Source organism: Sturnus vulgaris, chromosome Z, assembly GCF_052056855.1.
Source record: "Sturnus vulgaris isolate bStuVul1 chromosome Z, bStuVul1.hap1, whole genome shotgun sequence".
NCBI lineage: Eukaryota > Metazoa > Chordata > Aves > Passeriformes > Sturnidae > Sturnus > Sturnus vulgaris.
In genome coordinates this window covers 46,957,095-46,973,387 of record NC_142283.1, presented here as the reverse complement: position 1 = coordinate 46,973,387, position 16,293 = coordinate 46,957,095, and the positions used below count along the sequence as shown (strand labels likewise).

Below are 16,293 nucleotides of genomic sequence, written 5' to 3'. Positions count from 1 at the left end.
TTGCTCTGTCAAAGTATTTCATAAAAATACATATTTCTAGCAGATTTCATGTCACTTGTGATGCTTTAGCACAATATTGCAAACACAGAGAAAAATGTTTACATTTCAACAAACAAGTTAAACCACTGAAAGAAATGTATGTCCCTATAATTAGGCCGCAAGTTTGAAGTTAAACTCTTTCTGCTTTGAAGATCTATGTAAAAATCAAGAAATTGTTCAATAGCAGCCAACAAAAATATCCTAAAGCATCTTTTGTTTTTAACTCAGCATTTATGAACCATGATTTCTCACCATGGATTTTACCACCATTTATTCACAGATAAACTACATTCTTCCATTAATGTAATGCTGTGACAAAAAAAAAAACCCAAAACCAAAACAATCAGCCAAAAAATACCCCCAAATCCCCCTCCAAAAAAGCTCCCAAACAAACGAAAAAACCCCAACCAAACAACAAACTAAAAAAAAATAAACAAAAAAATCCAAACAGAACAAAAGACCCCACAGCCAAAAAAACCCCAAAATCCCCCCAAAACCAACAACTCAAAGCCAAGCAAAAACTTATAACTTACTTCCTACAACAGGCTGATATTATACATCTAACTTCATCTAAAATTGTCACTGGCACTTTAACCTCCAGTTTAATCATACTAAACAGAGGATGTACTTGTGTGCTTTCATACTTGCCATATCCTGATAGTCCACATTAAGTCAGAAATATACTGATCATCAACACTGAGGGGGTTTCAGATGTTATTTGTTAACTACGTAAATTCAATTCAACGTTTTACAATACATGGATGAACAACATATGAATAGACTGGATAATTTCAGATGAAAATTAACTGAATATGGTTATTTCAGATTTAAGCTCTTCCTTGAACCCCAACCAACTACAGGGAAGTCCCCCTGAGTTTTGGAAAAAACTATAAGCAGCTTGACATTGCTTGGCATTGCTGTGCCCCCATGACTTCCAAAGTCCTTCTGACCACAAAAATCAGCCTGGCACAGGGGATGTAGTCATAAACAGGTAAAATAACTGAAGTTCCAGTAAGAGCTGCAATAATGCCATGCATTAAAAAGTTTAAAAGATATCTTAATTACTATGTCTTATATTTCTGAAATAAATTACTCCATTGTTTCTACTAGCCTGTCTCAGAGTGACAAAAAAACAACACAAAAACCAAACAAAACATGAGCATCATCATTAAAAGGCAAATATACAATCTAAACTGGATTATGACTTGGTAATATATGCTACTATTTTTTAAAAATTAAGTGAAGCAAACTAGCTACCAATACCAATTAGTACAGATGGGGTTTTTGTCCTACAATTCACACTGCCTTAATTAATAAAAAAGATATTTGCTTCCTAGTAACTTTTTTTGTTCAAAGAGAGCTTCTAATTACTCAAATACAACCTGATGTGAGAAGAATGAAACATACAAAGCTACATTTCTTTTTATAGTGTCACATCACAACCAAAGAGATCAGATAGTCCTTCAATCACAGATGATTTTCACTACTCTTTTAAAAGAAAGTTTAACATAGACCCAAACCAGGCATAGAATATGGATGTGCACCAGTTCTCTATGGTACCACATAATATGTCCCCCAGACACCAAGCTCCTCACCATCAGCCACCTGCATCAACACTGCAATGATGCCTCCCTTTTGCCAGCTGTGCCTGGGGCACATCTGCCCATACCACTGTGCACAAGGCTGATTTAGGGCACTGGCAAGACTGCCATTGGGAAAACTGCTAGTGAGGGTTGGGAGGGATTCTTGCCCACATAACAGAAATGCAGACAAGTATGGAAAAGCCATGACCAGGTAGAAGACCCATTTCAACCTTTGTATCAGGGCACACACCTGCACCCAGCAGGGTCCCTCTTGTTTGTCCAAAGAACACCTAGATTCAGTTCTCACCCCTTCAGCTCCGACACATCTCAGAGGGTCAGAGCGTGGATGAGAATAAGCCTGTACAGCAAACTAACAAAGGGAACACCAACAGTGGGATCACACAAAAGGGTTTTCATCAGGTTTCAAATTTCTGTTGTCACAGATTGTCACTTCATACCAAGTTTGGAACTATGATCCAAGTGGTGATGCCTAAAATCACAAGCCAAACAATATTAAGATGATAAAAAGCGATTACTTTTAATGGAGGTCCTTCATGGTGTAAGTATGGTAAAATGCACATGTAATACAGGATCTTGACAATTTTATAAGTTAAAAAAAAAATAGCATACTTCACAGAAATCATCCAATTAGACAAATAGTTAATTAACTATTAACTAATCCTCCACTTTTGGTTCTGCCCCTATTTAAACCACATCCCCAGCTCCTAACCACACATTTATTATGTCTATAGTACGTGGAGAAAATGAGATGTCCTTGGTCCACTATAGAGGCAAGACTAAATAAGATTCCAGGAAGGTTAGCTTATTGTTCTAAAATCTAAGAGAAGGGGTAGGACAGTACTACAGTTAGTTAAGGAGCTATAAAACTACGTAATAGTAGTCTACAGAGTTACAAATATGCCTAAAAAGTAAAAAGCTTTGTGGCATCAGTGGTAAGATGCTAAGGGCAATTTTGAATTACCGATAGTTTGTGTAGTGTATATGCACAAAGTGTAAGGAGTCTAGGCGAGTGATGAAGGTAACTGCACTTAGTAATAGTGCATATGGTCATGGCTGCTTACTAGTTAATAATTAACCTCCACATATGGTCAAACAGCTGTTAAAAAATTATCATTATTACATGACAGGTAAATAAATTCAAGCACCAAAAAATAGGAGGTAGGATATTCCTATGACACACAACTTTTTGGGGCTGCACCAAAGTCATGGTTTGATCACAAATGCACAGCAGTTTTTCTTGAGCAAGTTCAAAGAAGAGTTCCACAGAGGATAATTACTCTAAAAATCCTTACACAATATTTCCTCTGGAGAAACTATGGTGAAGAGAGTACTGCTCTTGGATGATCAGTTTGATATGTCAATCCTCCACCATGTAGAGCTTCTTCTGTTACGTTTGTGACATAAAGCACACAAAACAGAAGCTGGGTAGGTTCAAACAGTTATCAAAAGTAGGAAAAGACTAATGAACTCAGAAGTCAGTAACATCCAAGACATATTCTGTTTGGGCTTTAGTACAACAGACCTCAGATCCCAAGAAGTACAGCTAATTCTAGAGACTGGAACTCCCAGAGACTGAGCATATGATGGCTCTTGTTTCCATTTTAAACAAGATTTTAAATTATTTATATAGTACAAAAGTACTGCTACTGTACATTGCTGAAACACAGAGATAGCAATCTCCTTATTTGGTGTTGCATTCGTCTTACAACACTATCAGCCTTCCCAAGCCAAGCAGAATATCTCTTAAAATTAGGAGTGAGAAAAGGCACATGTCACAGATTCCCCTTTAGAAACAAGCCTATAAAGAGAAGTCAGAATACTAACCAGCAAAGTATTAATTTCGTGACTTACTGGGTTGCTACTGGAAAGAGGAGGTGAATTGATCAGTTCAGCTGCTAGCAGAACGCAATGATCTCAAGCTGGGAACCAGCAACTGAAGAATAACTTCATATATGTTTCTTCTTCTATGCTGAAGCTTTGTGTGCTCACTTTTGTTAGTAACAGCACAACAGGAAGGCCTGGGCTCACATAATTATAACAATAATAACAACCTGGTCTGCTGAGGTAAGAAGGAAAAAATGAAGGAAACACTGCCCTCATTGCAGGCTGTATGGGCTGTAGGTGACTCAAAGTATTCATTTTCTGGTCAAAGCTTCCAGTTTTGCTACTCTGCTAAAGAGAGGCAGTCAAATAACACAGACAGTGTTAATAATAAATAATAATAAATAATACAGACACTCCTAGACGGGGTCTGTCTGTTAGCAGTAACACTTCAGACTCCATCATAAGTGTACGAAAACACAACTAAAGTCACACCTAGACAGACACCAACAAACAAGAAAACCTGGTATGTTCTCTAGCAGGATGAAAAGAAAGAAGAAAGAGAATCAACCTTGTAAAGACTAAACAAAGGCCTGGGGCAACCATCCAAAACGCCCAGTCCTGCTAGACACTCATAAGTTTCTTGGCTATTTTACATGAGAACACCACAGTGCACTGAATCTGCTCTTTCATATGCAGACAATTAAAATATTTCTCCACGGACAGGTCAAAATTAGTTGCCCGTGTTCTACATAATTCCCGACAGAGAGCTTGGGACAGAGCAGAGATGACAGTTTACAACACTCCAAGACTTAATTAAGTTTTGCAGGCCAACAAGTAGGACACCCCTCATACTGCTGGAATTTCTTTTTTCCCCCAAAACTTAAGCATAAAACTTTGAATAAGAAATACACTTCAGATAAGAAGCAGTATGTGAACCATATTAACCTGAATATTTATAGTTTTAAACTACTCATTCCTTAGACCTGGCTCTGAAAATATATTTATATATTTTTTAAAAAAGAAAATGTGTTCAACAGCGAACATTTTAGCAGGTATTCCTCTATAAATTATTTCAAGCAACTTGCTATTCACATTATCAATTAAGACCTTCATTTGATTGGATGGATTGTTTTAATAAAGAGGTCTCAAACTCCTCCTTTGTATTATCAATAAACAATAAAACTTTGCATTGTTTTGTCTAGTTATGTCAGAATATTAGAAGATCTCTTAAAATTACACAGGTATTTTTGCTTCAATTTTAGGTACTTTTAATATCTTATACTTAGATTCCATTATTTGCACCCCATGTAGTAACACCCTGTGTGTGGTGCTCTGCCTAGAAAACAGACAAATCTTTAAGAATGCCATCTCTGCTTTCTGCATACACTGACAGGCTGAAGATTAGTCTCGGAAGCACCATATCTCTGTACACAAGCAGCACCACAAATTTCAGCAGAAGTCTAACAGTCACAGAAAAACTAATGAAAAAGACCATGACCCTTGTTCATCCACATTCCCAGTAGTTCAAAACTTCTTCTAGTGGAAAGCCCAGCAAAGCCTCTAAGAAAAGTAAGTTTCCAATCTAGATTTCTACTGCCCCTAAGAAATACATATTAATGCTCTTTCCATTGCAGTACTTAAGAGTCTTACTACAGCAATCTGCGAATAGCTGGCAAAAAAAGTTTATAGTGTAAACAAAACCCAATAACATTAAACATACAAGTATCATTATTTAACAAGATGACTTTGTTACATCATCATGTTTGTACTAAAAACAAAACCAGAAACTGTGGACTCCCATCAGAAGATTTACTGTTTTCTAGCCAGAAAGCTCTTCACAATACTTCCTTTGTTTTCATGTTGAACAAAGTGACTAAACTTGGTGGACATCTCTGTTCCCTCCCAGGAGCTTCCATTACCACTCAGAATGTGAAAGTTTATTTTCTTCAAAGTTGAGCAGAATGTAAAGAGCTAAAGTACCAGTCCCTCAAAGGCTTCTCTGTGTGCTGGCCTTCATGCACTGCCACATATCTTATACAGTTAACCATACTGACTTCCACATCACCCAAAATCAAGCAAAGACATGAGTTTTGGCAGGAGCTGGGAACTCAATTTTGTCATAAGAGTGTTCTCCTTCATGCAAGATAAGACACATGAGCTTATTGCTTTGCAGGCTTCTTGTTTAATGACACAAACACCACGGAATCTCTCTGCAGCCTGGTGACCAGGAGCTGGGTCACCTGAGTAAGAGGCAGAGGCAATCTCCACACCAGACCATCCCCTCCACTCAGTGAAGAATCTCACATACAACATGTCACAAAGAAATACAGAGATCCCAATCAGCACCTGCAGGTGTGGATCTGCTGATTAGCATTGCACAGTGAAGAGAGTAAAGGTAAAGTGATCTTTACCTTGACTCATACTCCAAAAGACTACACTGCATGGCAACCTCTCTAACTGCCTAGAAGGCAATTTTCACTCTTCTATCCTCAGATAAATCTCTTTGAATACAGTCAGCAAACATACTGGAGAGAAAAGGCTGAATAGGACTATATATTTTCTTAGCGATGTTTCATTAGATACAAGCATATTGTTAGAAATAAAAATATTTGCATATTCAGAAAAATCAGTAGCAAGGCTTCTCAAACTTGTAAAAACCTAGAGGAAGAGAAACAGACACTAAAGACAAAGGATCACGACACAGCTGACTCATCCCTTGACAGAGTTCTTCATTATTCTTGTCAAAAAGCTCTGACTCATGACACATTAAGACCAAGACTTTATTAGGTATAAAAGGGGAGAACTTCTGCAGACACCAGAAAGTTATCTTAGTAGTAAAGGAAAGCCCAGAATCTTAACATTTAGCTCAATCATCCTTTGAAGATTTTCAATATAGCTCTAATAGGAGCCTGACAAATTTCTCAGCTCCCTTTTAATAATGCAACTTACAGCTTGGGTTAGGGAACGGTACTAGCCATGAAAACTGTTCATGATATTAGTCATGAAGACTGTTCTTTTGACCCAAAATAAATATTTTCATTAATCTTCTAACTGGAGATAGAAGTGGTAGCTGCAATGGATTTTTACACTACCCAAATACAAACACGGCTTCTTCCAAATTTTCTGGCTCATGAGTGCTTAAAATGTTTTACCAGCAACTGAGTTCACCTGGGCACAAAAAAGACAAACAAAAACTCCACATTTCCCAAATTTTGTAAGCCAGCAGATTACAAACTTCCCTCCAAAATACTCAAACCAGCAGAAATCTTCAGAAAACCAACAAAAGGCCATTTGGCATACAGCCTGTAAGCTTATTAGTGCCAATCGTAATGAGCAAACCACAGTTGGAGATGTGCTATCTTGTTCAGTTACGCCTCTTCACAAACTGAAAAAAAATTAGCCTTAGATTTGGGGAAGAAACAACAGCTTGTAATGAATCCAAGAGCAAACATTTACTGGCTCTAATGGTCCAGTGGCTAATGGCAGGAGACTTCACAAGATTTTCCATAACTAAACGGCAATGCCATTCCAGGACTGGGAAACTTTTCTACACATGCCAGTCAGCAAGAGCTGCAGACAGACACAGACCAGAGGCCAGCACAGGCTGCCAGCCTCGGTACAGACATGGAACTACCATTAGGTTGCTGCTGGTGGTATCTCCCTGCTCCCCCAGCTGCTGCTGTTGGGAATAACTACACTGAGACCTGGAGAGTGATAGGCACACCCCTCCTACAGTTAATCACAGAATCATAGAATGGTTTGGATTGAAAGCATTCTTAAACATTATCTAGTTCCAATCCCACTAGCCACAGTCCACAACCCCACCTTCCACCAGACCACATTACCCAATGCCCCATCCAGCTTGGCCTTGAACACTTTCAGGGACAGAGCATCCACTATTTCTCTGAACAACCTGTTCCAGTGCCTCACCACTCTCACAGTAAAGAATTTATTTGCAATATCTAATCTAAAACTACTCTCTTTCAGTTTAAAGCCATTCCCCATTGTCCTATCACTAAATGACCTCATTTAGAGAGTCCTCATTTAGAGTCCCTCACCAAAGGTCCCATTTAGGTAGTGGAAGGCTGCTCTAAGGTCTCCCCAGAACCTTCTCTTTCAGGCTGAACATCCCCAGCTTGTTCAGCTTGTCTTCATAGGAGAGTTGTTCCAGCTCCCACATCACCTTCATGGCCCTCTCTTGACTTACTCCAACAGGTCCATGTCCTTCCTGTGCTGGAACCCTAGAGCTGGATGCACCATTTCAGGTGGGGTCACTAGAGCAGAGCAGAGGAGCAGAATCCCCTCCCTCCCCTGCTGCCCACACTGCTTTGGATGCAGCCCAGGATGTGGTTGGGTGTCCAGGCTGCAAACACACATTGTCTTTCATTAACCAGCAACTCCAAGTTCTTCTCCCCACAGCTGCTCTTGATCCCTTTTCCTCCCAGCCTGTATTTGTGCTTGAAATTGCCACAATCCCCATGCAGGACCTCGCACTTGGACTTGTTGGCCTACATGAGATTTACATGAGGTTCTCAAGCCTGTCCCAGTCTCACTGGATGCCATCCCTGCCCTCCACCATGTTGACACCACACAGCCTAGTGTTGGTGGCACAGCTACTGAGAGTGCACTCTATTCCCCTGTCCCTGTCACCAACAAAGCTGTAAAATAGCTCTGGTCCTAAACCAGCCCCTGAGGACATCACTCATCACTGCTCTCACTTGGACATCGAGCCATTGACCACAACACTCTGAGTGTGACCATCCAGCCAATTCCTTATCCAACAAGTGGTCCACCTGCCAAATCCATGTCTCTTCAGTTCAGAGACAAGGAACAGTGACAATGTTTTGTGCAAGTCCAGGTAGGTGGTGTCAGGTAGTCTCTTAACTATCAATTCTATAACCCTGTTATAGAAAAGACAATCAAATTTTTCAGGCACAGTTTGCCCTTAATGAAGCCATGTTGGCTGGTACCCAACATATCTTTATTTTCCATGCACCCGAGCACATTCTCAGGAGGATCTATGCCCTGATTTTGCTGGGCACACAGGTGAGACTGACTGGCCTGTAGTTCTCCTGTAGTTAAGCTATCATCTAGCTGCATGGATGCACCCTCTGGCATTTAGCTGATTCACACTGGTACTCAGGCCAAGAACTTCTTGTGAAAACAAACTCACCAGGAGAAAAAAAGCAAATTACTTTCCCAGCAAATGAAGGATGGGAATCTCTGTGCACAGTGTGAAGAGAAACCAGTCCATTCTCTCCCTTGGCAGGCGTTGATCTGACCATGAATTTTGCTACAGAATAGTAAAAAGTAGTTGATTTTGCTACACAGTAGCAGCAACAAGAAGAAAACGTCCTGATGGGCACGGAAAGTGAGAATCAGGCTGGGGACAAGGCAACACCAAGCCGTTAAAACCAAGCAACAACTTTCTCTCTCGACTAGATTAAATGAACACTGAGCAATTTCACATAATCAATGTGAATCAATGTGAAACATATCAAAACATAATCAAACATAAGCAAGAGAAACTATCAGGTCTCAGCCTACGAATTCAACTTCTCTCATGCCTGTCTCCCGCCGTTTACACCCCCTCCACCACAGCACAACCCCACAAATGCAAGGTGAGCCTGCAAATTGCCTCAGTTAAGGAGCCAGCTGAAAGACAACTGCCCTTCACATTGTTTTCTTTTGTTCTTGCAAAGTTATTTTTAATTCAGATCCATTCAGTGATCTGATACTATCACAAAGCTTTACCAACAGTTCTGCAACCACAGTCAAAAAAGTGGCAAACTGCCATAACATTTGTAGCATTTTTAGTCAGCTTTGTTTCGTGCTGAAGCAACATCTCATTAAACTGCACTGCTCACCAAGCTGCAATCTTAAATGGCAGCAGTTTTCTTCAGTTCAAATGGCACAGTTAAGTTTCTGGAGTTGTTAACAATGCTTAATAACTGTCAGCTGCTGCAAATTACACCAAGACTTCTACTGTTGAAAGGTATTGATTTTAAGTATTTGTGCAATCAAAGGATCTTTGTATTCGTGTTCATAATGTATAATATAATTGTGAACATAAACTAAAAGCTCCACAAAAGGACAGACTTTTCAATTTATATTTTCTCTTGACTAAATACTGCCAACTCCTAAGTCTGCACAAAGATAAAAGGAAGCAAGTGGAACCTGATTCCAGAAGTCTGATACTTTTTTTCATAGGATGAGTTTTATGATTCACAGTGAACTGGTCTCCTTTAGAAGAAGATAAAAATCATCTTACCAACACAAGGTCTTGATCCGCAGTCACACACTTCTTATACAGCACTGAATGAATCTTTCACCTTCTGTGCCTCAGGTCCAGGGTGTGTAACATGTGTTTTCTCTGGTCTTAAAGAGACATTTAGAAAGGTACATCACTATCCATAGAATTTAAAATACTGCATTAACAAGGATCATATAAAAGAGGATCATATAAAAAACCAAAGGCTACTAAACAGGGGGCTGGCAGGTGATATGCAATCACAAAGTAAATGCATCTTGAGCTACAAGAGCTAGCAACAAAAATTAGCACGGGTAATAAAATGGCCATCATCCAGCACCTGCCTTACTAGACAGAAGCATATGACTATGCAAATGCACAGCACCACAAAAAAATTTCCAAGTAACTTAGCTTTTGATTATGATGCAGATCATAGCTGTGACACACTGAAAAAAACTACTGCAAGCTTACTCTTACTTTTAGTTTCTAAAAATTTCATATTTCAAAATACAAAACACAAGCACATCTAGGTAATAGTGAAAATAAACAAGGCACTTGCAAGACTTGCAACTTCCTCCTACTTCACTGATAACAAATAAAACAGACCAGCTTTACTGCAAGGAGGAAATAACAGTAAAATGGTAAATTGTACCTTGCAACAGGCTGATATGGTTTTCTAGTCACAACTGTAGAATGAAGAGGGAACATAAAAAAGTGGAATTTCCAGCTCACTGAAGGGCTTCAAGCTCTTGCTCACATATGAGGAAAAAGACTTTTTCTGGACTTTACAAATGTGAAGAATAAGACAACACATGTGACCACATAACCACAACAGGAATCTGCAATGACAAATCAGACACTCCTATTTAGAGAAAATAAAATTCAGAGTATCAGTAGTGTGAGCCCATAACAAGTAGTGACAGTACAAAACTGATTCAAATACAAATTACACTCAGAACAAATGGTCCAAACTGTACCTAGCACTGAATGGCAGAACATCCAGCAGAGAAGACATGAAGATCATATTGCCAATTCCTGCTTGCTACTGCCAACAAAGACTTAACTTAAAAAGCATTCCATTGCAGTTCACTTACATAGAGCTTGCTATTAAGCAATATGGGGTTTTAATCAACAAAAAAACCTACCCAACTGCTCGTCAATATGCTCCTAAATACACATTTTATTTTGCCTGATCATTGAAGTTTGCTTTTTAGATTCAACAATACATAAATTTCAAATATGGCATCTACAAGCAGGAGAATCATAGAATCATTCAGGAAAAGACACTTAAGGTCATCAAGTCCAGCTGTTAACCTGACTGTGCCAGGTCCACCACGGATCCATGTCTACACATACTCTGAATGCGTTCAGGCATGATGACTCAACTAGACCCCTAGGCGCTTTTCTCAAACGTCTGACCACCCTTCCAGCATAGAAATTTTTCCTAATACCTCATCTAAACCTCCCTTAGCACAGCTTAAGGCCTATTCCTCTTGCCCAACTGCATGTTACCTGGGAGAACTGAACGACCCCCACTTGGCTACACCCTCATTTCAGCCTCCTTGGCACTCCCCTGAGCCTTCTTTACTCTAGGCTAAACAGCCCCAGCTCCCTCAGCCACAGTCTTCACAGGACTTGTGCTCCAGACCCTTCATCCCTCCTCTGGATACACTCCAGCACCTCAATGTCTGTCCTGTAGTGAGGGGCCTAGAACTGAGCACAGGATTTGAGGTGTGGCCTCACCAACGCTGAGTACAGGGGGACTATTACTGCCGTGGTCCTGCTGGCAACACTATTGCTGGTGCCGGCCAGCATGCCACTGGCCACCTGGGCACTGCTGACTCATGTTCAGCTGTTCTTAACCAGCACCCCAGGACCTTTTCTGCTGGATCCCTTCCCAGCCACTCTGCACTAGTCTGTAGCACTTGACAGAGCTGTTGAAGTTCAGGACCTGGTATGGCATGTTGAACCTCATACCCCTGGCCTTGCCCATCAGTTGAGCCTGTCCAGATCCCTCTGCAGAGCCTTTCTACCCTCAAGCAGATCAACACTCCTGCCCAGCTTGGTGTTGCCTGCAAACTTACTGAGGGTATACTCCTCTCATAGAGATCATCAATAAAAATCTTAAGGATTTACTGAGCCCTGAGAAACATCTCTTGTGACCAGCCACCAGCTGGATGCAATTCCATTTACCACCACTCTCTGAGCCTGGCCATTGATCCAGCCATTTTAACCAGCAGAGAGCAGCTGGACAAGCCATGGGTTGCTACCTCCTCCAGGAGAATGCTGTGGGAGACAGTATTAAAGGTTTCAGTAAAGTCCAGGTAGCCTACATCCACAGCCTTTCCCTCATCCTCTAAGCAGGTCACCTTCTCATAGAAGGTGATCACATAACAAAACACCAACACGCTGCAACACCAACAAACATATACTCTTCAATCACTGTGTAAGACAAGTCTTTAGGCAGGCTCTCAGCAATTGCTAGCACGGCACTGTATTGTGCAGAGGGCTGAAAAGGGCATGGAAGCTGTGCCAGCTCTTATCTACCCTTAAAACTTAACTTGAGCTGGGGGGAAAGGGGAAGGCAGTGCCTTGTAACCAGCTGCCCCAGGAAAGGTTGTTGCCAGTTTTTACTCTAAAGTAGCCAAGAATGCCAACACACCTAATGTGCCTTAGTTACACAGAATATAAACACACTGATTAGGTACAGTAAGTTCAGGACTGGAAGAATTAGTAAGCACATTTTCAGTAGTACATGGAGCACACTACATGACCACAGAGAAAGTAGTTTTTATAGTTTCTAGCCCATTCTACTGGTGTCAAAAGTAAAAAGATGGAAGAATTTTGAAACACAATTTTATGAACTTCGTTATAAAGCATGCCCACCATAATAAAACATGAGATAAACATCCTATAGATTTATATTGCTGCATAAAAAAGCCCAGTGGCTGCTACAAAATATATTCACAAATTTCAGAACTTCCAATGCCACTTATGTAAGGTTCACTTTAAGACAAATTTCTGTGGTTTTAACATTGATCTAAGCCCTCTTCACCTTACATTATCCAAATGTTAGTGTCAAATCAGCTACATAAACACATGACTCTCTAACCAAACAGAAGGAACAAACTCTCTGTTTCTTCACCTTAAGCAATATCCTTTCAGAAGCAACATGAAACAGAATGTTTACACTTCCTCAGGGACAGATAACAAGTTTTCCTAAAGCAACAGCATGTACCACACCTTAGCTTTTAAGAGGCAACATCTTTAAAGAGAAAAAAGAGGGGCAGAGGATAACTCAAAAACCTCTGATCACTTAAGCAGGGTATTGGAGAAATTGCTACTTTATAGAAGTCACTTTAGATATTAACAGGTAAGTTTACTATTTAAAGACTTTCCTGTTATCGGACTCTATTCAGCAAAATCAGCGTCTTGGGCAGAAACGTCTCAGTCCAGCACCGCTCTCCCTGCGGCGCCCAGCCGGACCTCCACAGGGATGAGCTGTGCACACCTGGAAAAGCCCTTCAGCTGCAGCAGAGCTCAATCCCGGAATGGCCAGCGCCTCAGGCATGCAAGAATCTACCTCCCACCACTCCCCCACATGTTGTTAGATGCCCTATTTCCTTAAAGTGTTGCAATCCCACAATTAAGAGACTTAAAAGTCCGTGGAAGTTCACAGAAAAAATCTCCCCCTCCCAAAACGAAGACAGACAGACCGACATACACACACACAGTCAGAACACAGGAAAGAGACGTTTTCCGCCGGTCCCCCAGGCCCCGGGTGCCAGCGGGGCTCCCGGCGGTGACAGGGACCCGCCGGCCCCGGCGCGGCTCAGCACCCGCCAGCTCGGGGCCCCGCCGGCCTCCGCCCTGCGCCGCCCGCCTTCCCCCCAGCCCTTCTCCCTGGGGCAGAACTGGACAGCGCTAAAAACATGATCAGACAAACCCGGAGAGCCCGCGCCGCAGTCCCCGGGCACGCCGCGCCCGCCCACCTAGAGCAGGGGACACACGGCGGGGCAGGGCAGGGCAGGGCAGGCTCGGCGCTGCCCGCGGCCGGACCGGGGCCACTCCTGCGGGGCGTGCCCTCGCCGCCGGCGCCCGGCCGAGCACACCCAGGCCGGACAGGCGCACCGACCCGCCGCCCCCGCCGCTCTCGGCCGGCACTGCCGCGCTCCCTCCCCTCCAGCGGCAGATGACGGAGGGAGGCGGTGCCGTGGGACGGCTCCTCCCGCCAGCGGCTCCTCCCTCCTGCCCGGCCCGGGGGCGAGGCTGTGGCACCGCTCCCAGGTGGGAGTCCGGCGGGCCCTCAACGCCCGGCCCCGGCAGCGGCCGCTGCCCCTCGGCCTGCGGATGAGGGCGCTCTGGGAGCTGGTTTGCGCCGCGGGCCGTGCGGGCAGCGGGGCTCGGTGGTCCCGGGTCCGCAGGAGACACGGCTGCGAGGGGCTGCGCAGGGCTCCGTGCTGCTCTGAGGCCGTGCGGGGTCCTGGTGGTGCATGGAGAGTGACGGCACCTGTTGTGACAGAGGGGCTCTGGCTCCACTGCTCACACTAAAAAATTGCTTCCTAAGAACATTTCCTCTTTTTCAATTTGTACCCATTACTCTTCGTCTTATCTCTCTTCCTGACAGAGAGTTCCTCTCCGGCTTCTCTGTAGGCCGCCTTCAGATACTGGAAGGTTGCTATGAGATCTCCATGCCGCCTTCTCTCCTGAGGCTGAACAGCTCCAGCTTTCTCGGCCTGTCTACGCCCTCTTCTCAACCCCTGAGCAGGACTGAGCCTGTCGGCCTGGACCAGAGGGTCACCTCCCCTGCCTCTGACTTTGTTTCTTCTCATTTGTGACATATGAACTCTGAATTCTGATTTTACATAAAACTGCTTTTGGGCCAGCCACCAGCAGACATGCACCCTTAGCAGGACCACAAAAGAATAGCCATTGGCAGCATCCACCTGGTCATTCCTATCCATGCTGAGAAGGCAAAAAATCCAGATTGTAAATTCCCCCAGCATGTACTTTCCATGTTTAAGTTTTTCAGGCCTCAGGAAAAAACTGAGGGGGAGGAGTTGAGAAGGAGGACAGTGAGAAAGGCTATAAATCAGTGTAAATGAATGACTGTGGAAAGGAAGCTGTGAGAAAAACATGTGCAAAGATTTCCTGCTGATGAAAATGGGAGGTTACTGGGAATTCAGGAACAAGAGAGTGTCTCTCCTACAGGGTCCTGGGCTCTTCTCAGGGAGCAGAGTGCTGGGGCTGGATTCATGTTGTGTGAAGCAAGACTGCACAGTTGACTGCCTTCTCACTGCTTGAGAATGGTTAAGAACCCTAAGCTGCTCAAGACTTTTTTGTTCCTGGTAGAATAGACTACTCCCAAGCTACACAACATGAGTGCATAATAGCTCTGCATTTATAGCTGTAATTGCTGATATCGGACAGGCTGACTCATGCACATTGAATTCCAAGTGCAGAAGGAACTATTGTGTGCCCGTGCATGTTAAAGAGAAGAAATAACATAGAATTTCAATGTTATGCTTCCATTTTTCTTCTGTTTTGTTCAAGGTCCTTACTTCACTCTGTTTTTTATCTTCCATGGTATTTCTAAAATAACTTAATTACAGATTTATTCAAACCTGTGTGCAATGGTCACACCACTGAGAGACAGTGTCTCCCGCAGGTCAGAGCTGCAAGAGAAATTCCTGGTAAACTAGCTTCATCTTTTGATGCTTTAGTTTCTGCTTTTCACAGCAGTAGGAGTACAGTGGCTCATATACACTGCAGTCAGATGTGCCATCTGGCTCAGCTCTGAATCTTTAGAGTGGATGGCATTTTTTTTAATGTATTCAGAAGCTGCAGCTTTAGCTACCTTCTGGTTATATGAGTATTTTTGAGATAGAGAAATGGAAGATGAGAATGATCTAATACTATCAGGTCTTCTCAAAATTTCCTTTCAGATTTTTAAAGTGAACTGCTTTATGTTATATTTTGCCTCAATGGGCAAAACTAAACTCTCTCACAGAACTCTTGCAAAGGAACTTTTAAGAACTGCTGATAGTGGTGACACTGGTTATATATGATGAACAGTCCTAGGCCCTGTTCCAAGAATGGGCAGATCCCCTGACTACTCTGCTAAGCATCCTAAAGTAAGAGAAAGTTTCTTCTTTCTTCTTTGTGCCGAACCAAACAGGTGCTTGAACATTTTTCTTGCACTCCTGCCTATACTCTGTAACAGTGCTATAAGTAAACAGTGATCTGAGTAAACTCTCAGTAAATGACAAATTATGAATCTCAGTGACCATGTTTTTCTCCTCATACTCCCAGGGTCTCCTCATAGCATTCTGGGGTCTGCCAGCTGCACGCAGGTGTACAAAAACTAGACAGAGAGGACACAAGTTGCCACTAGTTATGGTAGTAGATTGCTTGTTACAATCTAATTTTCTGCAATTATCATTTTAGTAGATTGTCCTTGTCATGGTTTATGTCCAGCTGGCAACCAAGCACTACTCACTCAGTGCCCCTTGGAGCGGGAGGGAGGATGGAACCAGAAAAGTAAAGTAAGAAAACTCATGAGCTAAGGGCAGTTTA

At 42.6% G+C, this 16,293-nt stretch overlaps 1 protein-coding gene across 3 annotated transcripts in view; it reads right to left on the bottom strand.

The window, feature by feature from the left end:
• Nucleotides 1-13,844, bottom strand: part of PIP5K1B (phosphatidylinositol-4-phosphate 5-kinase type 1 beta) — a 98,285-nt gene extending 84,441 nt beyond the window's left edge. For 2 of the 3 annotated variants that reach the window (XM_088156853.1, XM_088156854.1), the window contains exons 1-3: nt 13,664-13,844; nt 10,370-10,556; nt 9,739-9,845 (exon numbers count right to left, since the gene is read on the bottom strand). The gene's annotated coding sequence lies outside the window, so the exon portion shown is untranslated. Of the gene's footprint in view, nt 1-9,738; nt 9,846-10,369; nt 13,136-13,663 lie in introns of those variants that run through there. The other variant, XM_014869913.2, reaches the window with a different exon arrangement.
• Nucleotides 13,845-16,293: the final 2,449 nt, after the last annotated feature.